This window comes from Neofelis nebulosa, chromosome 12, assembly GCF_028018385.1.
Source record: "Neofelis nebulosa isolate mNeoNeb1 chromosome 12, mNeoNeb1.pri, whole genome shotgun sequence".
Lineage (NCBI taxonomy): Eukaryota > Metazoa > Chordata > Mammalia > Carnivora > Felidae > Neofelis > Neofelis nebulosa.
Genome location: NC_080793.1, coordinates 61,660,053 through 61,687,029, shown reverse-complemented (window position 1 = coordinate 61,687,029; position 26,977 = coordinate 61,660,053).

Sequence of the window (26,977 nt, the reverse complement as noted above, 5' to 3'; positions counted from 1 at the left end):
GTTGCAGGGGCTGTGTGTTGGGTGAAGGGTGTAAAGCAGTAATAGGGGGTTTCAAAAACTTTTTTATGGGGTCAAATTGATAAATTAAGTATTCTTTGGAAGTGGAGGATGAAAAAGAAAGAAGACTCAGAGAAGATTCAGAGGGTTGTAGATTTTGCGAATAAGCCAATACTGTTATTGAATAGGTTAGAGAACTCAAGAGGGTGAGGAACTCAACAGTTGAAAGAGAAAACTCCATCTGATTTGGGGCATGTCAGGAATAGGGGACCTGGGGTGTAGCTCAACAGAGATGTTTAACAGACAAATGGAAATTTGCATCTTGCACTCAGAAGACAGGTTGGGCACGGAGCAGTTAGTATACAGATAATAAAATGGATAATAATACATAGGGAATGGAGTTCTTGAATCAAGCCTTGAATCTGTAATTAACTGGTTGAAATTAGACAGGCTGGTATTGACCTTTCTAGACTTCAGTGCCTTTATCTGAGGTCTCCAGGTTCCCTTCCGCAAACTGTTGAACAGTGCAAAGCAGTGCTGGCAGATGAAATTCTCTCCTGGCTTTGTATCCTGCCTCATGATTTGTGTGACGGGCTGAAGGAGGACAGAGACTGCGGAACCCAGATGAGGTTTGTAGGTTGATTTCTTTGTCACACCTCTGATGAATCTTCCTGTTTAGAAAACTGCTTATCACACTGGAAAATTACAGTCTTCAGTTCTAAAAACTCTCATTTATTTCAAAAAAAGAAAGAAAGAAAATGCTGGCACTAAAAAAAAAATCATCATCCACAAAACAATGTACTTGAAAAGCTACAGTTCATATTTATAAAAAAAATAGTGCCAGTTCCTTTGGCTCAACATAAGTATGTAAGGATTGTGAGGTTGCTAAAGTGTTTGACCTAGTGGAGTTATAAAAAACAAAAACAGAAACAAAAAACAATACAAAACAGTGAATTCCTTTTCAACACCTGGCCTGTCAATCTCCAGTTCCCCAAGGAGAGCTGTATTTTCCACTGGAAACAAACCTCTGCAGTTGGTTGGTGTGGATTAAGTGTATGATTGATGCCTCTGCTCTGCACTCTCAGCTGCAGAGGAGATCGGATGGGCCCAAACCAGACCTCACTTGATGCTGGACAAAGCTCATGAATCATTAGAGAGGCAACTTCTGCCACTTATTAGTCAAATTGTGGGGGAAGTGCTGTAGGACTGTGTGCCTCTAGGGAAGAAATCCTGAGAAGGTCTTAAAACAATTTACACGTGAAAGAAGAAACAGGTAAGAGGGAGGAAAAATGCTATTTAAAATTCAACTTCTATTTATTCTATTTATTTATTTATTTTTATTAAAAAAATTTTAATGTTTATTTATTTTGGAGACAGAGACAGAGTGTGAGCGGGGGAGGGGCAGAGAAAGAAGGAGACCCACAGTCTGAAACAGGCTCCAGGCTCTGAGCTGTCAGCTCAGAACCCGATGCAAGGCTGGAACCCAGGAACCACAAGTTCATGACCTGAGCCGAAGTTGGATGCTCAACCAACTGAGCCACCCAGGCGCCCCTCAACTTCTATTTAAAGACAATGAATCTTGTCCATCCTTTTGCTGCTAAAAGAATAGATGATCTATCTACTTTGGAAGGTTTGATATCTATAAAGATAGACCTAAATGGGCAATTTGTCAATGAATCAGTAGTTCTCAATCTTGAGAATGAGTGTCACCTGGAGTGGTTTATAAGCATGAGAAGGCTCAAGTCTTGCTCAAAGATGTTGACATCCCGAGTTTATATGTCTGGGTGGAGCTGGAGTGGTTTTACTCAGGCAACTAGAACGGGGATATTCCAAGCTTATTTGGAATGAGGATTTCTTGGGAGTGCTTGTTAAGAAAGGAGATTCCTGCACCATATGAACACTTTGATTTAGTAAAGGGGATTTGCAGGGATTCATATTTTAAATAAGCATCTAGGTCATTCTGAGGCAGATGATTCATGAATGACACTTGACTAACACTGTGATTATGAATTTTGTTCAGAGTTAGGGATATCCTAGGATGGATAAGAGGAATGAGGAGCAAGCTAGATGGTAAGAAGTGGGTTTCAACATGGGGTAGGGTAATAAGTGATTTATTATCCTTTTAGTAAATGAACAATTTATGAACAATAAACCATTTTAGATGAGAGGTATCTGAAAAAAGTACTACTAATAAAAGTAATTATAGCTAACATTTCTTGCATGTTTGAGAGAGCATCAAGCACTGTTGAATACATTTTGCATACATTAACTCATGTAACACTTATAAACATCTTATGAGCATAAGGTAGGTACACTTACTTATCTCCATTTTACAGATGAGGAATTTTAGATACAGAGAGGTTAAATATTTGCCCAAACTCAAAAATGGCTGTGTCTTTGTCTGAATGAAGCCAGAATAAAGAACCTAGGAAACCTGGCTCCAGAGCCTATGCTGGAGTGTGTGATGGTTCATTTTATGTGTCAACTTGGTTAGGCCATGGTACCAAGATACTCGGTCAACAGCTAGTCTGGATGTTGCTGAGAAGGTACTTTTAAGATGACATTAACATTTAAATCAGTAGACTGTCCTCCAACAGATTATTCTCCATGATGTGGGTGGATCTCATCCAACGATCCAATCAGTTGAAGGTCTTAAGAGAAAAAGACCCATCTCTCCTGAGGAAGCAAAAATTCTGCCAGCAGATTTTGGACTTCCCAGCCTCTATAACTGTATGAGCCAATTAATTAAAATCAATCAATCAATCAATCAATCAATCTCCTCCCTGCCTCCCATGTCTGTCTCTTGTGTCTGGAGAACTCTGACTACTACAGAATGAAAACTTACTTTGATAACCCACAAAATTCAATAAAATTCAATTCTATACAGTACAAGAATTTTGTTAAAGCAGAAAAATCAAAGCTATGGATGACTTTGGGAACACAATAGCCTTGTACTTTCCCATGTTAGGAAATGTAAAGAAATCCTAAGGAGAACATACCTGCCATAAAACATGAAATGGAAGTTTAAGCTAATGTTATTTCTATTTTAATAGGGCAGAGTAATGACATCTAACATCTAATTACACCCAAAGCTGTCACCACCTATAACCCCTTTTTTCTTAATCCAAATTTCTTTTTTATTCATATGTATAAGCCTGTCTTCTGAAGTTGCACTTAATAAAAAATATTCATGTAATTAAAAGTCCAAGTTATTAAGATTTGTACTAATGTTGCCCTTGATATGTATAGAAAAGATTATAAGAAAAAAATCTATGTAGATACAGATATATATATAATAAATATACATATTTATACATATATACATATTTATATATTTATACATATTTATACATATACATATATTACATATATATTATATATATATAGTTGTATTCATCTAGATGTATATGATCAGCTGCAAGGATTACTTGAAAGTCATCCCTTTGAATAACCTCTTTCTGTTACTATTTTATCCTTGTTAACAAATATTACATTTTTTTTTCCTTGTCATGTCATGGATATCCTTTACCAGGCACACAGCACATTTTCACAAAGTGCTTCTGCAAGTCTGACCCTCATCCCTCATCCCCTTACCTGGGAAGAAGCTGTGGTCTTACTGGGGAAAGGAGATCACATGGAAACAAATATTCATGGTAACATGTGATAAAAGTTACAAAAACAATGGAAAAAATCCATGAAAGGCAAAGAAGGTAGTAGCAAGAAGATTTTTTTTCTTTAAAAAATTTTTTTTTTACATTTATTTATTTTTGAGAGACAGCGTGAGCAGGGGAGGGGCAGAGAGAGAGAAAGTGAGACACATAATCAGAAGCAGGCTCCAGGCTCTGAGCTGTCAGCACAGAGCCCGATGCGGGGCTTTAACCCATGAACCATGAGATCATGACCTGAGCTGAAGTCAGAAGCTCAACTGACTGAGCCACCCAGGTGCCCCAAGATTTTATAGAAAAAAATGACTCTGTAAACTGCGTTTCGAAAGATGAGCAGCTGTTTTCTAGGTAAAGAAGGAGGGCAAAATGATGGTGGAGGCAGGAATGGGGAGATCATCTTCATTCAAGGAACATTTATGAGTTCAAAATAATAGGACTGGGCAGATTTGGGATGTAGATTGTGAGCAAAAGGGAAGAGTTTAGAATGAAATCCACAGAGAAATATATATTTTTTGTGAGATGTTGATTTTATTTTTTAAATTTTTTTATTAAAAATTTTTTTAAAACGTTTATTATTGAGAGACGGAGAGAAACAGAGCATAAGCAGGGGAAGGGCTGAGAGATGGAGAGACACAGAATCTGAAGCAGGCTCCAGGCCTTGAGCTGTCAGCACAGAGCTCACCATGGGGCTTGAACTCACAAACCATGAGATCATGACCTGAGCCGAAGCCAGATGCTTAACCAACTGAGCCACCCAGGTGCCCCAGTCAAGTGTTGATTTTAAATACAGGTAACCTTATGTACTTAGGTCAATAGAGAGACCATGTATTTAAGGAGGGGCTTAATTTGGCTATTTCAAGGTCCTTCCAGTTCTAAAATTCCACACCTCTGTAGAACTAAAATCTAATGAAATGAATGAAGTTAAATATTTGAGATGGGCTGGAAAAAATACATGAAAAGAGACAATTTGTTTTCCTTGGCATTAATATTGAAAATCTCCTGACCAAAGGGAAATTCTGGAGGTGGGAAAAAGTTGTATCAATGGTTTCAGTTAAATTAGGAGGAAAGAACACAAGCATTTATTACAGCTTCCTTTCAAAATGACCATAACCAAATAAAAAATAAACCCCACAAAGACAAAGACAACAGCAAAGGGAAGGATGGTAGAAGGGAGATATCAACAAAGTTTTGGGGATGAGAACCAGATTGGCCAGTGGTACAAGCCAAGTAAAGAAAGCAGAAATTGAAGCTCACAGAGTGAACAGTGAACAAGAAAGAAGCCAGTTCGTGTCCATAGAACTCTGGAAATGTTCAGAAAAACAGTCACTGGAAATCTCTGAAGGCTGGATTGAACAGTAGGGTTGAAAACAGGATTGCTAAAAAGTCTGTAGAAGGAATTGTTGGAACCCTAAATACACTTTTCTGTTCTTGGTAGTGGGGATTTGTATTTTCCTAATAAGATGAAAGGTAGAGGTTTAATTTCACGAGAAACTGACCCAGACAAGCTCTGACCTGAGGATCTCTAAGTACCTGGGGACAAGGGTGAGTCATCTAGAAAGCCAGAGGAATATGTAAGATGTCTATAAAAACATCAGTCCTTCTTCTCATCAGCTTCCAGAATGTTGGCATCCAGACTGACTGACCATGTTTCTGCTCCCATCACCACCCCTCAACTTTTGACTTACATGTGCCCACGCAGATTAGAGGACTTCTCTCCAGAGTAACCAATTGGTACAGGGGAAAAGATGTGCAGATAGTGAAAACTATGGAAGTCCCTTGAAGAAGATTGCTCACCATCTCAGCATCCTTCAATGAAGGTCCACCAGACATTTGCTAAGTTGTCAGTGTTTCACTCTTAAATATGAACAGGAAGGAACAACTGTCAAACTTTTGAAGAAAACAAGCAACATGAACACCACAAGCTAAAATGTTTACAATAAAGTAAGAAAGGTAGAATACTGAGACAATGTAGGAAACAGAAAAACAAAACAAAACAAAAAATAAATTAATTAATACACTTATAAACTTGAGAAGGTACTTTATTCAAGAAATAAGAAAAATATATTATTAAAAAGGAACTTTCAAAAAAACCTGCACATAGTGAATCACATGAAAAAATAGAAGTCACCCTTAATATAAAGCCAATTTTGGCAAAAGGACAGAAATCAGAAAGCAAATGTTAAGACAACGGTAAGATCCAATATCTGTTTCATAAATGACCCAGAAGGAGTGACAGAAGAAGATAGAAATAAATATTCATATTCAGAAATATGACTCATATGGGTCGTTTGTTGAAAAAGGTTTTAAAGTGGTGTTTATTAAAATAAAAGATGAGGTGAATGGATTAGTAAAATCCAGTATATACAAACAATAGAATATTATTCAATCTTAAAAAAGGAAGGAAATACTGTCATATGCTGCAAATGCATGAAATGTGAAGATGTTATGATAAGTGAAATAAGCCAGTCACAAAAGGATAAAAACTGTGTGACTCTAGCTAATATGATATACCTAGATTAGTCAAATTCATAAAAACAAAGTAGAATGGTGGTTTCCAGGCACTGCCAGTAAGGGGAATGGGAAGTTATTGTTTAATGAATATGGAGTTTTAGTTTGGGAAGAAGAAAAAGTTCTAAAGATGGATGGTGGTGATGGTTGCATAACAACACGAATATACTTACTGCCATTGAAGTGTACACATAAAAAATAGTTAAAATAGTAAATTTTATTTTGCTATGCTATCATAATCAATCAATAATCTATGAAAGAAAAAAAATATGTGTTATAGGAAAATAATAGTGAGCAACAAATCCAGTAAAGTTGCTACTTAAATTCAAATAACTACTAATTATGAGACTATAAGAGCTTATTGCTACTCTTAAAGAATTTTAAAATGGAAGAGAAATATTTTTTTTAAAGTCTTAACTTTCTTTTGAATTAAAAAAGACTATTAGATCCAAAATCATGGATTCAACAGAAATTCTCCTTTTGCTGAAAGTGGGATATGGAAAAAGCAGGTGGTAGAAATGCCCCAGTGTTGGTAATGGAAAAAGCAGCAGATCAAGAGGATTATTGAGGTTTGGTGGGATCATTGTTGAAGGACCAATCACAGTTCAATTTTACAGAGTTTTGCAAAAAGCTAAAAAGTTGGTCTAATTTTGGCGTCTGACTACCTGATTTGGAGGAATCATTGGATAAAAAGGGAGCAAGGGACAGATCCAGTGGTAATGAAAGAGTAGAATAAAGATATGAAAGGTTGTGGTCAGAGAGGGACATTTCAGATTTTCAGACACATGACACAAAGCAATTATTTTTCGATAATGGAGTCCAAAGTGTTGGTATCCGAAATAGAAAAGGTTTAGTTGTGTTGGAGTTGAGGAAATTAAGGAACCATGAGGAGAAGATGGTAGAAAATGTCACCAACCTTGTCTGTGATGCCACTGATGTGGATAGAAATGTAGAGGCAAGGAGGACTTGCTGAACCAGAGCCCGGAGTCTCAGAAGGCAATTACAACATGTTGGCGGATGCAGTACCTATGGATAAGGTAAGGGAGGGAAGTGGAGATCAAGGACAACATGCATGGGTGTGGGAGAAGTGGCTTTCATTCATCTAGTTTTGTGGAAAGTGCTGAGAATAGAGTATTTCAATGTCACAATTAATTTGGTAGTATCTGGAATCATAAATGCCTATTTCAAAACTGTACACGTAATACACTAATGTATTTTGTCAAACCATGTGAAATGCCAATACTGTATGGTGATCATAATAGAGCTTTCAAGGACTCCTCAACTTTCTGGTCATCAGAGAAACAAAAAAGGTTTTAGGAATAGTTTACATATTTTTATTATGTCATTTTAGGTAACTGATGAACTCAATTTTTTTAAAATGCAATATGGAAAACATCTTTTTCATATAAGATCATGGCTATGCACAGCGAATAGGATTCAAACAATTAAGACTTTTAACTTGTTTTAGTTCTGTAACCCTGTTAGGTATTCAAATGTAGTCTCAAAAAAAGTTTTAGGAAATTCTGAAAATAGGTTCTTCAGGTGTTCTGTTTCTAGACCCAAATGGAAATGTTAGGAAACCAATGTAATGTGAAATATTCCATCTTTTGGTTGTATTCACTTACTGTGATCAGATTCAAGTAACATTTATTAAGTACCTGAACATTTTCTAGTTACCAGCCCACATGCTAGGTTCATTCATTATTACTCATACATTATTTTATTTATTTAATGGTAACTTCTCATGTAACTTTACACTATAGTGAGGTACTATGTTCTCATTCTACAGATAGGGAAACAGGTTCAGAAAAGATAAGTGATTTGGTCACATGGAGCAGATAAAGAGCAGAACTAGGAATAAAACCCAGGTCTCTTGACTGTAAATCTTGTATTCTTTTTGGTGGTCTATGATCATTACATTTAAACTTCTAAAAGAAAATTAAAAACAACATGTGGGGTAAGATAACTGTGAAAAGAGGGATGAAGTATTTATTATTTAAGTTCATACATTTCTATCTTCTATTATGTAGAAATTAAACTATACTTATGCATGATATTATACATGTCATAGTGTTGAATGAAGGGCTCTGTCATTGAGAGAAGTGGTAAGAAAATTGTCAGAATATCCCAGATTATGGAAGTATGGAAGAGAGGGTGGCACAAGGGAATGGCATGAACATAGAAGAACAGTATAATGTAAGCAGTATTTTGACCTGACCTCTGTGACCTGTAAGTTTGGAAATATGAAGTGTGTGTGTTTGTGTGTATGTGTGTGTGTGTGTCTGTGTGCATATGTGTATGTGTGTATGTGTGCATGCATGCATATGTTTATTTTCTATGAATTTTAACATGTATTTATCTGAAATACCTTATATATTTCCTTATTAAAAATTTGAACTTATGTAAAACTAATAAAATAGACCATGATCATCTTACTGAAACATTATTTAGTTTACATAAGTACCACCACAATTTAAATATTATGTGATTCATATTTGACTTTTAGAAATACATCTGTTATGTAAAGCAACTTGCACATATCATTCAGAAACTCCAGGTCTATAAAAAATGTTAAAATATTAAAAAAAATAAAAATAAAAAAAATAAAATAATTTAAAAAATATGAATATAAACTCCAGGTCTATATAAATTTCTGGATAGCACAGTTTCTTATTTATCTTAATACTGAGATTCTTGATATTTTATGGGTCATGACCCCTTTAAGAATTTGATGAAAACTATGAAGCTCCTTTGGAGAAAAACAGATACATGCATAAATGCCAACAATCCTGGATTCCATGATAGGGATTTGTGAACTTATTGGCATCAACCCCTGGACTCCTAGGGTTAAGAACCACCTAGTAGCTTTCACAGATAGATCTTTATGCTCCTCAACCCGTAAATATGGGAAATAAGGTATGCCACGGTTCAACCTCATCTCCTAAATCACTGCAACTCTAGTCCCATCCAAACCTCTCACTGGCTGAAGGTAAGGGGAGGCACATAATCCTGTGCAGAAATAGCCAATAAGTCCTTAAAATGAAGTTATTTTGACTCATCTACTCTGGCTTGGAATTTTTTTAATTAGACACAAGCAATAAAACTTCAATTTTTTTTTTTTACAGTTTCTAGAATTTATTTTTATTTACTTATTTTTAATTATTTTTTAATATATGAAATTTATTGTCAAATTGGTTTCCATACAACACCCAGTGCTCATCCCAAAAGGTGCCCTCCTCAATACCCATCACCCACCCTCCCCTCCCTCCCACCCCCCATCAACCCTCAGTTTGTTCTCAGTTTTTAACAGTCTCTTATGCTTTGGCTCTCTCCCACTCTAACCTCTTTTTTTTTTTTTTCCTTCCCCTCCTCCATGGGTTTCTGTTAAGTTTCTCAGGATCCACATAAGAGTGAAACCATATGGTATCTGTCTTTCTCTGTATGGCTTATTTCACTTAGCAGCACACTCTCCAGTTCCATCCACGTTGCTACAAAAGGCCATATTTCATTCTTTCTCATTGCCACGTAGTATTCTATTGTGTATATAAACCACAATTTCTTTATCCATTCATCAGTTGATGGACACTTAGGCTCTTTCCATAATTTGGCTATTGTTGAGAGTGCTGCTATAAACATTGGGGTACAAGTGCCCCTATGCATCAGTACTCCTGTATCCCTTGGGTAAAATCCTAGCAGTGCTATTGCTGGGTCATAGGGTAGGTCTATTTTTAATTTTCTGAAGAACCTCCACACTGCTTTCCAGAGCGGCTGCACCAGTTTGCATTCCCACCAACAGTGCAAGAGGGTTCCCGTTTCTCCACATCCTCTCCAGCATCTATAGACTCCTGATTTGTTCATTCTGGCCACTCTGACTGGCGTGAGGTGATATCTGAGTGTGGTTTTGATTTGTATTTCCCTGATGACGAGCGACGTTGAGCATCTTTTCATGTGCCTGTTGGCCATCCGGATGTCTTCTTTAGAGAAGTGTCTATTCATGTTTTCTGCCCATTTCTTCACTGGGTTATTTGTTTTTCGGGTGTGGAGTTTGATGAGCTCTTTATCGATTTTGGATACTAGCCCTTTGTCCGATATGTCATTTGCAAATATCTTTTCCCATTCCGTTGGTTGCCTTTTAGTTTTGTTGGTTGTTTCCTTTGCTGCGCAGAAGCTTTTTATCTTCATAAGGTCCCAGTAATTCACTTCTGCTTTTAATTCCCTTGCCTTTGGGGATGTGTCGAGTAACAGATTGCTACAGCTGAGGTCAGAGAGGTCTTTTCCTGCTTTCTCCTCTAAGGTTTTGATGGTTTCCTGTCTCACATTCAGGTCCTTTATCCATTTTGAGTTTATTTTTGTGAATGGTGTGAGAAAGTGGTCTAGTTTCAACCTTCTGCATGTTGCTGTCCAGTTCTCCCAGCACCATTTGTTAAAGAGGCTGTCTTTTTTCCATTGGATGTTATTTCCTGCTTTGTCAAAGATGAGTTGGCCATACGTTTGTGGGTCTAGTTCTGGGGTTTCTATTCGATTCCATTGGTCTATGTGTCTGTTTTTGTGCCAATACCTTGCTGTCTTGATGATGACAGCTTTGTAGTAGAGGCTAAAGTCTGGGATTGTGATGCCTCCTGCTTTGGTCTTCTTCTTCAAAATTACTTTGGCTATTCGGGGCCTTTTGTGGTTCCATATGAATTTTAGGATTGCTTGTTCTAGTTTCGAGAAGAATGCTGGTGCAATTTTGATTGGGATTGCATTGAATATGTAGATAGCTTTGTGTAGTATTGACATTTTGACAATATTTATTCTTCAAATCCATGAGCAGGGAATGTCTTTCCGTTTCTTTAAATCTTCTTCAATTACCTTCATAAGCTTTCTATAGTTTTCAGCATACAGATCTTTTACATCTTTGGTTAGATTTACTCCTAGGTATTTTATGCTTCTTGGTGCAATTGTGAATGGGATCAGTTCCTTTATTTGTCTTTCTGTTGCTTCATTGTTAGTGTATAAGAATACCACTGATTTCTGTACATTGATTTTGTATCCTGCAACTTTGCTGAATTCATGTATCAATTCTAGCAGACTTTTGGTGGAGTCTATCGGATATTCCATGTATAATATCATGTCATCTGCAAAAAGCGAAAGCTTGACTTCATCTTTGCCAATTTTGATGCCTTTGATTTCCTTTTGTTGTCTGATTGCTGATGCTAGAACTTCCAGCACTATGTTAAATAACAGTGGTGAGAGTGGGCATCCCTGTCGTGTTCCTGATCTCAGGGAAAAAGCTCTCAGTTTTTCCCCATTGAGGATGATGTTAGCTGTGGGCTTTTCATAAATGGCTTTTATGATCTTTAAGTATGTTCCTTCTATCCTGACTTTCTCCATGGTTTTTATTAAGAAAGGGTGCTGGATTTTGTCAAAGGCCTTTTCTGCATCGATTGACAGGATCATATGGTTCTTCTCTTTTTTTTTGTTAATGTGATGTATCACGTTGATCGATTTGCGAATGTTGAACCAGCCCTGCATCCCAGGAATGAATCCCACTTGATCATGGTGAATAATTCTTTTTATATGCTGTTGAATTCGATTTGCTAGTATCTTATTGAGAATTTTTGCATCCATATTCATCAGGGATATTGGCCTGTAGTTCTCTTTTTTTACTGGGTCTCTGTCTGGTTTAGGAATCAAAGTAATACTGGCTTCATAGAATGAGTCTGGAAGTTTTCCTTCCCTTTCTATTTCTTGGAATAGCTTGAGAAGGATAGGTATTATCTCTGCTTTAAACGTCTGGTAGAACTCCCCTGGGAAGCCATCTGGTCCTGGACTCTTATTTGTTGGGAGATTTTTGATAACCGATTCAATTTCTTCGCTGGTTATGGGTCTGTTCAAGCTTCATATTTCCTCCTGATTGAGTTTTGGAAGAGTGTGGGTGTTTAGGAATTTGTCCATTTCTTCCAGGTTGTCCAATTTGTTGGCATATAATTTTTCATAGTATTCCCTGATAATTGTTTGTATCTCTGAGGGATTGGTTGTAATAATTCCATTTTCATTCATGATTTTATCTATTTGGGTCATCTCCCTTTTCTTTTTGAGAAGCCTGGCTAGAGGTTTGTCAATTTTGTTTGTTTTTTCAAAAAACCAACTCTTGGTTTCGTTGATCTGCTCTACAGTTTTTTTAGATTCTATATTGTTTATTTCTGCTCTGATCTTTATGATTTCTCTTCTTCTGCTGGGTTTAGGCTGCCTTTGCTGTTCTGCCTCTATTTCCTTTAGGTGTGCTGTTAGATTTTGTATTTGGGATTTTTCTTGTTTCTTGAGATAGGCCTGGATTGCAATGTATTTTCCTCTTAGGACTGCCTTTGCTGCATCCCAAAGGGTTTGGATTGTTGTATTTTCATTTTTGTTTGTTTCCATATATTTTTTAATTTCTTCTCTAATTGCCTGGTTGACCCACTCATTCGTTAGTAGGGTGTTCTTTAACCTCCATGCTTTTGGAGGTTTTCCAGACTTTTTCCTGTGGTTGATTTCAAGCTTCATAGCATTGTGGTCTGAAAGTATGCATGGTATAGTTTCAATTCTTGTAAACTTATGAAGGGCTGTTTTGTGACCCAGTATATGATCTATCTTGGAGAATGTTCCATGTGCACTCAAGAAGAAAGTATATTCTGTTGCTTTGGGATGCAGAGTTCTAAATATATCTGTCAAGTCCATCTGATCCAATGTGTCATTCAGGGCCCTTGTTTCTTTATTGACCGTGTGTCTAGATGATCTATCCATTTCTGTAAGTGGAGTGTTAAAGTCCCCTGCAATGACCACATTCTTATCAATAAGGTTGCTTATGTTTATGAGTAATTGTTTTATATATCTGGGGGCTCTGGTATTCGGTGCATAGACATTTATAATTGTTAGCTCTTCCTGATGGATAGACCCTGTAATTATTATATAATGCCCTTCTTCATCTCTTGTTACAGCCTTTAATTTAAAGTCTAGTTTGTCTGATATAAGTATGGCTACTCCAGCTTTCTTTTGGCTTCCAGTAGCATGATAAATAGTTCTCCATCCCCTCACTCTCAATCGGAAGGTGTCCTCAGGTCTAAAATGAGTCTCTTGTAGACAGCAAATAGATGGGTCTTGTTTCTTTATCCATTCTGGTACCCTATGTCTTTTGGTTGGCGCATTTAATCCATTTACATTCAGTGTTATTATAGAAAGATACGGGTTTAGACTCATTGTGATGTCTGTATGTTTTATGCTTGTAGTGATGTCTCTGGTACTTTGTCTCACAGGATCCCCCTTAGGATCTCTTGTAGGGCTGGTTTAGTGGTGACAAATTCCTTCAGTTTTTGTTTGTGTGGGAAGACCTTGATCTCTCCTTCTATTCTAAGTGACAAACTTGCTGGATAAAGGATTCTCGGCTGCATATTTTTTCTGTTTAGCACACTGAAGATATCGTGCCAATCCTTTCTGGCGTGCCAAGTTTCAAAAGAGTGATCAGTCACGAGTCTTATAGGTCTCCCTTTATATGTGAGGGCACGTTTATCCCTTGCTGCTTTCAGAATTTTCTCTTTATCCTTGTATTTTGCCAGTTTCACTATGATATGTCGTGCAGAAGATCGATTCAAGTTACGTCTGAAGGGAGTTCTCTGTGCCTCTTGGATTTCAATGCCTTTTTCCTTCCCCAGTTCAGGGAAGTTCTCAGCTATAATTTCTTCAAGTACCCCTCCCCTTCAGCACCTTTCCCTCTCTCTTCCTCCTCTGGGATACCAATTATGCATATATTATTTCTTTTTAGTGTATCACTTAGTTCTCTAATTTTCCCCTCATACTCCTGGATTTTTATCTCTCTTTCTCTCAGCTTCCTCTTTTTCCATAACTTTATCTTCTAGCTCACCTATTCTCTCTTCTGCCTCTTCAATCCGAGCTGTCATCATTTCCATTTTGTTTTGCATTTTGTTTAAAGCGCTTTTCAGCTCCTCGTGACTGTTCCTTAGTCCCTTGATCTCTGTGGCTAGAGATTCTCTGCTGTCCTCTATACTGTTTTCAAGCCCAGCGATTAATTTTATGACTATTATTCTAAATGCACTTTCTGATATATTATATAAATGCTTTTTGATCAGTTCATTAGCTGTTGTTATTTCCTGGAAATTCTTCTGAGGGGAATTCTTCCGTTTGGTCGTTTTGGATAGTCTCTGGAGTGGTGAGGTCCTGCAGGGCACTTCCCCTGTGCTGTGGTGTATAACTGGAGTTGGCGGGTAGGCCACAGTCTGACCTGATGTCTGCCCCCAGCCCACCGCTGGGGCCATGGTCTGACTGGTGTGTGCCTTCTCTTCCCCTCTCCTAGGGGCGGGATTCCCTGTGGGGTGGCATGGCCCGTCTGGGCTACTTGCACACTGCCAGGCTTGTGGTGCTGGGGATCTGGCGTATTAGCTAGGGTGGGTTGGCAAGGTGCACGGGGGCAGGAGGGGCAGGCTTAGCTCGCTTCTCCTTAGGTGATCCACTTCAGGAGGGGCCCTGTGGCAGCAGGAGGGAGTCAGATCCGCTGCCGGAGGTTTGGCTCCACAGAAGCACAGCGTTGGGTGTTTGCGCGGAGCGAGCAAGTTCCCTGGCAGGAACTGGTTCCCTTTGGGATTCTGGCTGGGGGATGGGCGGGGGAGATGGCGCTGGCAAGCGCCTTTGTTCCCCACCAAACTGAGCTCTGTCGTCCGGGGGCTCAGCAGCTCTCCCTCCCTTTGTCCTCCAGCCTTCCTGCTTTCTGAGCAGAGCTGTTAATTTATGTCCTCCCAGATGCTAAGTTGTGCTTGCTGTCGGAACACAGTCCGTCCGGCCCCTCCGCTTTTGCCAGCCAGACTCGGGGGCTCTGCTTCACCGGCGAGCCGCCCCTCCGCCCCAGCTCCCTCCTGCCAGTCCGTGGAGCGCGCACCGCCTCGCCGCCCTTCCTACCCTCTTCCGTGGGCCTCTCGTCTGGGCTTGGCTCCAGAGACTCTGTTCTGCTAATCCTCTGGTGGTTTTCTGGGTTATTTAGGCAGGTGTAGGTGGAATCTAAGTGATCAGCAGGACACGCGGTGAGCCCAGCGTCCTCCTACGCCGCCATCTTCCCTCTGTCTCCTGGAGCACCTCAAATTTTTTTTTAAGTTGATTTATTTATTTTGACACAGAGTGAGAGAATGGGGAAGGGGCAGAAAGAGAGGGAAAGAGAGAATCCCAAGAGGTTCTGCACTGTCAGTGCAGAGCTGATGCCGGGCTCAAACTCAGGAACTGCAAGATCATGACCTGAGCTGAAATCAAGAGTCCAATGCCTAACCAGCTGAGTCACCCAGGTACTCCTCAAATTCTTTTTTAAATCACCAAATATTATAAAATAAGTGCTCCCACTCTGCCCCTGAGCCTCAGAGCATCATTGAGCCCCATTTTTTGGAGAATGTACCAGGATGGAGTAAAGTTCAGGTATGAGCTTAAGATGAAAAAAATTAGAGGGAGTCCTTAAAAATATTAATTATAATAAAAAACAGTGATTTTGCACTTTCACATGGCTGCCGTGTTTCAATTCAAATTAGGCATGAGAGGAATGGTGGTGGAGAAATGTCACTGCATCCATGTTGACAAGAATTTTCTCTAGCATCAGGGAGTTACAGAGTGTCCCTTTCAAATTTCGTCCTCAAGCTCAGGACTTGTCCTTGTACCAAGGAAAAACTTAATTTGTAAATAAATATACAATATCTGAGGTCATTTCCAGTTTGTGATGCAATGGATCAAATTAATGGACAGACTTTTTTTTGTAGTAGCTTATTAGTTTTTTGTAGCAGACATTGTTATTTTTCACTGATAGACTGTTTCCTTTTCCTTCTGGGAACAAGAAAGTATTACACACTCCCCTTAACCTTTGAAGTTAGCTCAGGCCATTTGATTTTCTTTGGCCAGTGAAATTTAACTGAAATGAAACTTAATACGCATGATTCTTCACCTCTCCCTCCATCTGCCTCATTGACCTGTGGAATTCCAGATGGTGGTACCTCCATCATCTGTGCTTCTTGTGTGAGGATGACATGCATCAAAGGCCACTGCCAACTTGCAATGGATGCATAGCAGGAGCAAGAACAAGACCTTGGTTGTTATAAGCTGCTGGAACTTAGAGTTATTTGTTACGGCAGCATAACCTAGGCTGTTATGTTTGCCATTGGTATGTACTGAACTTATACGTTTATTTAAACAGTATAAATAAGTGAGATAGTGAATAGGTGAGACAGTGTATAGGGGGGAATGAATAGTGCCTTGCTTTTAATGGCTTGCCTGTTCCTCCATAAGAGCAACTTGGACATCTGTTCTGGGATTCTTGGCTATTCCAGAAAGCAAATATATGTGTGCAAACATATCCACAGCAATGATGCCTTAGAGAATTCACAATGGCTGAGTTGGCCCAGTGGCCCAGGCAAATAAACACCATTTGCTTTCTTTCCCCTTTCATTTTCTCTGAGAGCTGGAGACTATTTGAGTCATTCAGCTTCCTCCACTGGGACAATGGTGACAATGATCTTGTTGTTCTCTGGAGGCTCCATGTCACTGTCAAGTCACTTGAAACTGTAATAATCTGTGCAGGTCTGGTTGGGTCATGAAATCCCAGAGCCACTTCCTCATGCGTTATCTTGAATCCCCCTCATTTTTTTTCTATGAACAGAAGAATCTCTCAGGATCCTTTAAAATATATCCATCACAGGCTTGACTACAATGGGAAAGACATTAGGGAAGGTACTTTCACCATTAGCAGGTACAAATAGAACAAATCTCAATGAGTGACAGCAACAGGTGGTGAAGAGCTCATTCTTAGAATCCAACAATTCACCAGCATCACTTTCTAATTTGAGAGAAAATGATATATATGTAGACAGGCAAATGTTGTCATGAGAAAGACAAAGGATTTGGAATAAATGATCTTGTCTCAAAAACAGTATCTACCATTTACCCAGCATTGTGGCTATAAATATCTATTTAATCTAAGCCCAGATTCTTTATTAACACCGATGGGTGCAATGATACCTGTCTTTCACATTAACCGTGAAAGTGTATTTCACAAAATGGACTTTTATTCAATGCTTCTCATTTTTTTAAAATACATAGTCAATGAATATTTCCACATTCTGGGTATCCATACATCTCGTCCTCAAGGGTGACATTTTCTCTTAATGCCCAATCAGCAATAATCTAAGCCTCCATCCGATCTAATCCAAGAAGTCCAGTGTTTTTCTTGATTTTACTCCTGAGTTGTTGGGGTTTTTTTTTGTTGTTGTTTTTTGGGTTTTTTTTGTTTGTTTTGTTTTTTGTTTTGTTTTGTTTTGTTTTTTTGAGAATCTCTGAGGATGTGTATACATTTCACAAATCTATCCTGGCTGTTTTTGTCACCTTAACCAGCTATCTGGCAGATCCTCTGCAAATCCCCCTTGCTCTTGTATAACTGTCTCCCCCAGATGAAGGTCCAGGTCTTCATCCCTACACTGCCATTTCCCAAATCTTGGCCCAGGACTATCCTTTTATTCCCTTAGCATGGCAAAGACTAAGCTCTGAGAATATTATCTTAAAGGTTTAGGGACAATAGAAAATGATTTTAATGTGGTGGTGGGGTGGAGGAAGGGCTTACACGCTCATTAGTTTTCATAATCCCCAGGCCCAATCCTCCCCAAATGCTAGGCTTTCCAACTGGTCTGTGCAGAAACATCACCTGGGATTTATGTAGTTCCCTGTTAAACCCAAACCTAGTGAATCAGAATCTCTGAGAGTGGGGGATGATAAAGGTATATTTTAATAAACTCTCTAAGAAGTATTTATAAAGTGGTTTCTCTGTTGGAACACTGGAAATGAATTGTATGGGAACTTACACCCTAGTGCCATGTTGCAGAGTCCGGTTTGCATGTAAACAAAAAGAATGATTTGATTCTTTCTGACTTAGAGTCTGAGCTTCCAACTTCTCCAGGACTAGACTAAAGTAGCAAACAAACAAAATGAACAGTAACATCAGTGGCAGGAATAACAAAATTTCTAAAATCACCCTTTGGAGAAAACTATTATTTGCCTACCATCCCATTTCCCTTTTCTTCCTTCCTAATGGAACCCCATTTTGTTAAGCAACCAAGTGCTTACTTTCTGATAATGAATTACGATTGGTCCAAGTCATTTTTTACTATCCTGCACCTCTTTCTTAGCCTATTTTTTACAGCTAGGGGTAGTAATATTACCAAATTCTGGACAATTGAGATGTAAAGGGAAATTTGTGGTGGAGGGTCTCTGAAAAAAACTTTTACTTTCCTATCTTGAATATAGATATGATAATTGAACAACTGGATTTGTGGCAACCATCTTTTGACTATGAGAGAAGGAAAAGAAAATTACAGAAACATTGTCAGGTCGCTAGACCAAAGTCAGAATTTGCCGACTCCCAGTCTTATTTTGATGGGAGAAAAATGAACTCCTATTTTTAAGCCACTGTACGTTTTCTTTGTTCTATTGTATATTGGTTACTGAAAGTATTCCCAATCTCAGGCTATTCTCCCTATAAAGTTATTACCACTTCAATGCCAACTACAATGATAATTGCTTTTTATACTACATGACCTATTTAGTTCCTCATTATTGCAAATGTCTCCATTTCGGAAGAGAATCTTGGCTTTATTAGAAATTTCATATTTCCCCTTCAAACTGATGAACAAGTTTGTCCTTAGAACTTTGGTCTGAAAGTAGATTGTTCTGCACCCCTGAAGAAAGAGGAAAAAGTGCTATAATCTTTGAAATAAGCCTTTTCCCTTTACTACCTCATCTTCCTCAATCCCTCACATATATACTCCATTCATAGTTTGAGAAATAAAACACCCTTTACACCACAAATATGTGGTATGTAAAAATCTTCATTGGCATTTTCCAGTCTCCTAACAAATTTTCCCATATCTCCAAAACATTTGCAAACTATATATCTGATAAGAGGTTACTATCCAAAATAGATAAGGAGATCATACAACTCAACAACAAAAACAAGACAGCAAAACAAAATACAACAATAATCCAATTAAAAGTGGGCAAGGGAACTGAATAATCATTTTTCCTAAGAAGACATACAAATGGCCAAAAGGCATATGAAAAGGTGCTCAAAAATCACTGATTGTCAGGGGAAAGCAAATCAAAACCACAATGAGATATGATCTCACACCTGTTTAGATTGCTGTTATCAAAAAGAAATAAGATAAGTGTTGGTGAAAATGTGGAGAAAAAGGAACCCTGATATATTGTTAGTGGGAATGTACATTAGTGTAGGCATTATGTAAGCAGTTCCTCAAAAAAAAAAAAAAAGAATGAACTACCATACAATCGGGAAATCCATTGGATATATACCCAAAGAAGATGAAATGAGTGTGTTGAGATAAATATTTGGGTCCAAACCAAAGACAACCCATATTAAATTACTCTAAAGAAGTGTAATACAAAGTTTATTTCAAGGAACATGATTTCCTTAGGGCATTTTCAAAAAGAAAAAAAAAAAGAAAAAGAAGGTGGAGGAGGAGGAAGGGGAAGGGGAAGAGGAGGGGAGAGGAGGAAGAGTTTCAAGAGAAAATAATGATAGAAACTTTGTATATTGTATCTCAATTTTAGAGATGTATTTTTCCAATTCCTCATATGCTTCTGGCCACCACTGGGACCTTAAACATGTTCTTTTGTCCAGAAATCTCTTCTCCTTTCCTCCTCACTTAAAGTTGTCTTTTATTCTTGATGCCATTATTTCTCCTGACCATCCCTGACCAGGCTGAAGTCTCCTCTTGTGCATACTTGAGTACTTGTGTACCTCTCCAAAGCAGTACTACAATTATCATTTTATGTTTTGTTTGTATAATTTATGTGATAAATGTCTATCTTTCTCACTAGAATGCAAACTCTATAAAGATAAGCACTATGCCTGTTTGTCTCTCAACAGAGTATTTTTAGTATCTAATACATGGTAGGAACTTAATAAATAGCTGTTTATGGAATGAATGAACACAGGAGGAATATTTACATATTAATAGCTCATAAATACCCTATAGTAAAAACATCTTATTTTTTATCTTTTATTTTTTATTATTTTTTTCTTTCTATAATTTATTTGCTTTTTATAATTTACATCCAAGTAATTTAGCACATGGTGCAAATGATTTCAGAAGTAGATTCCTTAAACCCCTTACCCACTTAGTCCATCCCCTCTCGCACAACCCCTCCAGCAACCTTCTGTTTGTTCTCTATATTTAAGAGTCTCTTATGTTTTGTCCCCCTCCCTGTTTTTATATTATTTTTGCTTCCCTTCCCTTATGTTCATCTGTTTTGTATCTTGAAGTCCTCATATGAGTGAAGTCATCTGATATTTGTCTTTCTCTGACTAATTTCACTTAGCGTAATACCCTCTAGTTCCACCCACATAGTTGCAAATGGCAAGATTTCATTCTTTTTGTTTGCAGAGTAATACTCTATTGTATGTATATACCACATCTTCTTTATCCATTCATCTATTGATGGACATTTGGGCTCTTTCCATACTTTGGTTATTGTCGATAGTGCAGCTATAAACATTGGGTTGCATGTGTCCCTTCAAAACAGCACACCTGTATCCTTTGGGTAAATACCTAGTAGTACTATTGCTGGGTTGTAGGGTAGTTCTATTTTTAATTTTTTGAGGAACCTATATACTGTTTGCCAGAGTGGCTGCACCAGTTTGCATTCCTACTAGCAGTGCAAAAGAGATTCTCTTTCTCCACATCCTCGCCAACATCTATTGTGGCCTGAGTTGTGAATGTTAGCCATTCTGACAGGTGTGAGGTGATATCTCATTGTGGTTTTGATTTGTATTTCCCTGATGATGAGTGATGAGCATTTTTTCATGTGTCGGTTGACCATCTGGATGTCTTCTTTGGAGGAGTGTCTGTTCATGTCTTTTGCCCATTTCCTCACTGGATTATTTGTTTTTTGGGGTGTTGAGTTTGATAAGTTCTTTATAGATTTTGAATACTAACCCTTTATTTGATATGTCATTTGCAAATATCTTCTCCCATTCTGTCAGTCGCCTTTTAGTTTTGCTGATTGTTTCCTTCACTGTGCAGAAGCGTTTTATTTTGATGAAGTTCCAATAGTTCATTTTTGCTTTTGTTTCCCTTGCCTCCAGAGACATGTTGAGTAATAAGTTACTGTGGCCAAGATCAAAGAGGTTTTTGCCTGCTTTCTCCTTGAGGATTTTGATGGCTTCCTGTCTTACATTTAGGTATTTCATCCATTTTGAGTTTATTTTTGTGTATGGTATAAGAAAGTGGTCCAGGTTCATTTCTCTACATGTCGCTGTTCAGTTTTCCAAGCACCATTTGCTGAAGAGACTGTCTTTATTCCATTGGGTATTCTTTCCTGATCTGGTCAAAGATTAGTTGATTATACATTTCTGGGTCCATTTCTGGGTTCTCTATTCTGTTCCATTGATCTCAGTGTCTGTTTTTGTGCTAATAATAGCATACCATCTTGATGATTACAACTTTGTAATATATCTTGAAGTCCAGAATTGTGATGCCTCCAGCTTTGGATTTCTTTTTCAAGATTGCTTTGGCTATTAGAGATCTTTTCTGGTTCTATGCAAATTTTAGGATTGTTTGTTGTAGCTCTGTGAAGAATGCTGGTGTTATTTTGATAAGGATTGCATTGAATATGTAGATTTCTTTGGGTAGCATTGACATTTTAACAATATTTGTTCTTCCTATCCAGGAGAATGGAATATTTTTTTCCATTTTTTTTGTGTCTTCTTCAATTTCTTTCATAAGCTTTCTATAGTTTTCAGTGTATAGATTTTTCACCACTTTGCTTATATTTATTTCTAGGTATTTTATGCTTTTTTTGTGCAGTTGTAAATGGGATCAATTCCTTGATTCCTCTTTCTGTTGCTTTATTATTGGTGTATAGGAATGCAACTGATTTCTGTGCATTGATTTTATATCCTGTGACTTTGCTGAATTCATGGATCAGTTCTAGAAGTTTTTTGGTGGAATCTTTTGGGTTTTCCATATAGAGTATAGTGTCACCTGCAAAGAGTGAAAGTTTGACTTCCTCCCAGCCAATTTGGATGTCTTTTATTTCTTTGTTTTGTCTGATTGCTGATGCTAAGACTGCCAATACTTGGTTGAATAACAGTGGCAAGAGTGGACATCCCTGTCTTGTTCCTAAACTGAGGGGGAAAGCTCTCATTTTTTTCCCATTGAGGATGACATTAGTGGTGGGTCTTTCATATATGGCTTTTATGATCTTGAGATATGATCCTTCTATCCCTACTTTCTTGAGGGTTTTTTATCAAGAAACAATGCTGTATGTTCTCAAATGTTTTCTCTGCATCCATTGAGAGGATCATGTGGTTCTTGCCTTTCTTTTATTGATGTGATGTATCACATTGATTGTTTTTCGGATATTGAACTAGCCATACATCCCAGGTATAAATCCCACTTGATCGTGGTGAATAATTTTTTTTAATGTATTGTTGGATCCATTTGACTAGTATCTTGTTGAGGATTTTTGTGTCCGTGTTCATCAGGGAAACTGGTCTATAATTGTCCTTTTTAGTGGAGTCTTTGTCTGGTTTTGGAATCAAGGTAATGCTGGCTTCATAGAAAGAGTTTGGAAGTTTTTCTTCCATTTCTATTTTTTGGAACAGCTTCAAGAGAATAGATGTTAATTCTTCTCTAAAAAGTTTGGTAGAATTCCCTTGGAAAGCCATATGGCCCTGGACTCTCTTTTTTTGGGGAGATTTTTGATTACTAATCTGATTTCTTTACCGGTTATGGGTCTGTTCAAATTTTCTATCTCTTCCTGTTTCAGTTTTGGTAGTGTACATGTTTCTAGGAATTTTTCCATTTATTCCAGATTGCCCATTTTATTGGTATATAATTGCTCGATATATTCTCTTATTATTGTTTTTATTTCTGCTGTGTTGGTTGTGATCTCTCCTCTTTCATTCTTGATTTTATTTATTTAGGTCCTTTCATTTTTCTTTTTGATCAAACTTGCTAGGGGTTTATCTATTTTGTTAATTCTTTCAAAGAACCAGCTTCTGGTTTCACTGATCTGTTCTACTATTTATGTTTTGTTTTGTTTTTTTGTTTTTTGTTTTGGTTTAGATATCATTGATTTATGCTCTAACCTTTATTATTTCCTGTCGTCTGCTGGTTTGGGATTTTATTTGCTGGGTTTTTTTTTTTTCCAGATCTTTAAGGTGTAAGGTTAGGTTGTGTATCTGTGACCTTTCTTCCTTCTTTAGAAAGGCTTGGATTGCTATATACTTCCCTCTTATGACTGCCTTTGCTGTGTCCCTGAGGTTTTGGGCTGTGGTGTTATTATTTTCATTGACTTCTATATACTTTTTAATTTCTACTTTAACTTCTTGGCTAGCTCATTCATTCTTTAGTGGGATGGTCTCTAGTTTCCAAGTATTTGTTATCTTTCCACATTTTTTCTTGTGTTTAATTTCAAGTTTCATAGTGCTGTGGCCTAAAACTATGCATGGTAAGATCTTGATCGTTTTGTACTTGTTGAGGGCTGATTTGTGTCCCAGTATGTGATCTATTCTGGAGAACATTCTATATGTACTGGAGAAGAATATGTATTCTGCTCTTTAGGATGAAATAGAATATGTAAGAAGATATCTGTTAAGTCCATCTGGTCCAGTGTGTCACTCAAACCATTGTTTCCTTGTTGATCTTCTGTTTAGATGATCTTTCCATTGTTGTAAGTGGGTTGTTGAAGTCCCCTACTATTATGGTATTATCAATGAGTTTCTTTATGTTTGTGATTAATTGATTTATATATTTAGGTGCTTTCACATTTGGAGCATAAATGTTTACAATTGTTAGATCTTGGTGGATAGACCCCTTAATTATGACATAATGCCCTTATTCATCTCTTGTTACAAGCTTTATTTTAAAGTCAAGATTTTATGATATAAGTATGGGTACTCTGGATTTCTTTTGGTGACCATTAGCATGATATATGGTTCTCCACCCCCTTACTTTCAATCTTAAGTTGTCTTTAGGTCTAAAATGGGTCTCTTGTAAACAATATAGATGGATCTTGTTTTCTTATCCATTCTGTTACCCTATGTCTTTTGATTGGATCATTTAGTCCATTGACATTTAGAGTGAGTACTGAACTATATGAATTTATTGCCATTGTGTTGCCTGTAGAGTTGGAGTTTCTAGTGATGTTCTCTGGTCCTTTCTAGTCTTTGTTGCTTTTGGTATTTTTTTTTTCTTCTGTCTCTTCTCCCCTCAGAGAGTCCCCCTTAAAATTTCTTGCAGGGATGGTTTAGTGGTCATGAACTCCTTTAATTTTTGTTTCTCTGGGAAACTTTTTATCTCTCCTTCTATTTTGAATGACAGTCTTCTTGGATAAAGAATTCTTGGCTGCATATTTTTTTCAATTCAGCACATTGAATATATCCTGCTACTCCTTTCTGGCCTGCCAAGTTTCTATGGATAGGTCTGCTGCAAACCTGATCTGTCTTCCCTTGTAGGTTAAGGACTTTTTTTCCCTTGCTGCTTTCATGATTCTTCCTTGACTGAGTATTTTGCAGATTTGACTATGATAAGACTTGTTGATGGTCGGTTTTTGTTGAATCTAATGGGAGTCCTCTGTGCTTCCTGGATTTTGATGTCGGTGTCTTTCCCCAGTTAAGGAAAGCTTTTCACTATGATTTGCTCACATGACCCTTCTACCCCTTTTCTCTTTCTTCATCTTCTTGGACCCCTATGATTCTGATGTTTTTCCTTTTTAATGAGTCACTGATTTCTCTAGTTCTTAAATTATGTTCTTTTGCCTTAGTCTCTCTCTCTCTCTCTCTCTCTCTCTTTTTTTTTTTTTTTGCTTCATTGTTCTCCATAAGTTAGTTTGTTTTCTGTATCACTGATTCACTTCTCTGTCTCATCCATCCTCGCCTCTGTGGCATCCATTAGAGATTGCAGCTCAGGTATAGCATTTTTTTAATTTTATTCTGACTAGCTTTTATCTCCACAGAAAGGGATTCTAATCTTTTTTCAACCCCAGCTAGTATTCTTATTGTCGTGATTCTAAATTCTGGTTCAGACATCTTGTTTGTATTTGTGTTAACTAAGACCCTGGCTGTCATTTCTTCCTGTTCTTTCTTTTGGGGTGCATTCCTTCATTTTGTCATTTTGAAGGACAAAAAGGAATGAATAAGGTAAAAAAAAATTAAAATTAAAAATTAAAAACAACACAAAAAATCAAATAGAGGATGCTAGATCTTAGGTGTGTTCTGGTCTGGTTGTTGAAAGGAGCTTGATAGTTTAGAGAAAAAAGGGAAAAATAAGAAAAGAAAAAAAAGGGGAAATGTTAGAAAGTTTGAAAAAAAATGAATACAATGAAATAAAATAAAATTAAATGATGGAAGTAAAAAAATAGAATTTAGAAAATGTACAAAAAAGTAAAAACTATAGTAGAAAAAATTAAAGAAAAATATTTTAATAGAAATGGAAAATAAAAATTAAGTTTTTCTCTTTCTGTATTCAAGAATAAGAAAAGAAAAGAAGAAAATTGAATAGATGGATGAGCAAACAGACTGATGTACAATTGAAATTATATTGGATTCCCCTAGAAGTCAAACTATGAAGCACTTTATATTCCATAAACCCAGCAGGCAGAGAGACTTGTGTTGTTCCTGAAGAGTGGTGTTGGCCCAGTTCGATGGGACATATTGTAATGGCTCCATTCTCCACTAGATGGCTCTATTTAGCTTACTGGGGTGGATTGTTGTGACTCCTGTAGGTGTGTATGCACATGCACAGGAGAGGTGAAAATGACATCACCCAGCTACTCAGTCTCTAGTATCAGAACTCTGTGCCCTCCCCAACCAGCAATCATGCACCCTTCCTTTGTCTCCAACTTCCATCCACTCCCTGCATTTACACTGTGACCAAACCAACAGGTTATCAGGCAGCACCTCCCTCATGAGTTTTATCTCAGATGCAGCTGTTTTTCCCAACACCTCACTTTTGAGGGGCTGTGACTTTGACTTGCTCAGACTTTCTTGGGGAGGGTCTCACTGAGAAAAGGCCAGGTGCCAGCCTGCCCCCAGGAATGTTCAGGAAAGCACTCTGCTGCTGGTGCCCAGAGACTGTGGCTGGGTGCCAGCCCGCCCCAGAAAAAGTTCCCCTGATCATGTAGCAGCATTTCAGGGATTATGGAAAATCACAACACACATCTGGCACCAGGCTTCCTCCTTAATATCCTTGTTCCAGCACCTGAGAATGTGGTTGTTCTCTGGGGTCCACTGGGACCTTTGCCTGTGGGGAGGTCAAACAGCTTCTACCAAATGTCCTCCCAACAAGGGAACTGCCTCTCCATGTGTGGCCCAATGACCCTGTGGACCTTGCTCTCCACTCCTGAGAATTCACCCTTCCCACCAGAGCACTGCCAGGTATCGAGCTGTAGAGTTTCAGATGTTGCACTCCCCCTGTTTATGGAGTCTTAATGGAATTTAAACCCTCTCCTTTCTCCTTTCTCCCTTTTTTGTTCAGTCCCTTGCATACTCTTTAGTTTCTCTCCATCTGCTTTTGGGTGGGGGGTGATGCTTTCTGTATTCTTCCCCCTGTCTCCATCTTCTCTCTGCAGGCAAAAATAGCTCCCTGTCCTCCACGGCTTTCTCCCACAGTTTACCTCCCCACACCACATACCTGCTGAGTTCTCTGGTTCAGGTTGTGCAGATAGTTGTATTAATCAGTTGTATAAATCAGTTTTCTAAGTGTGCAGGATGGTTTAGTGTTGATCTGGCTATA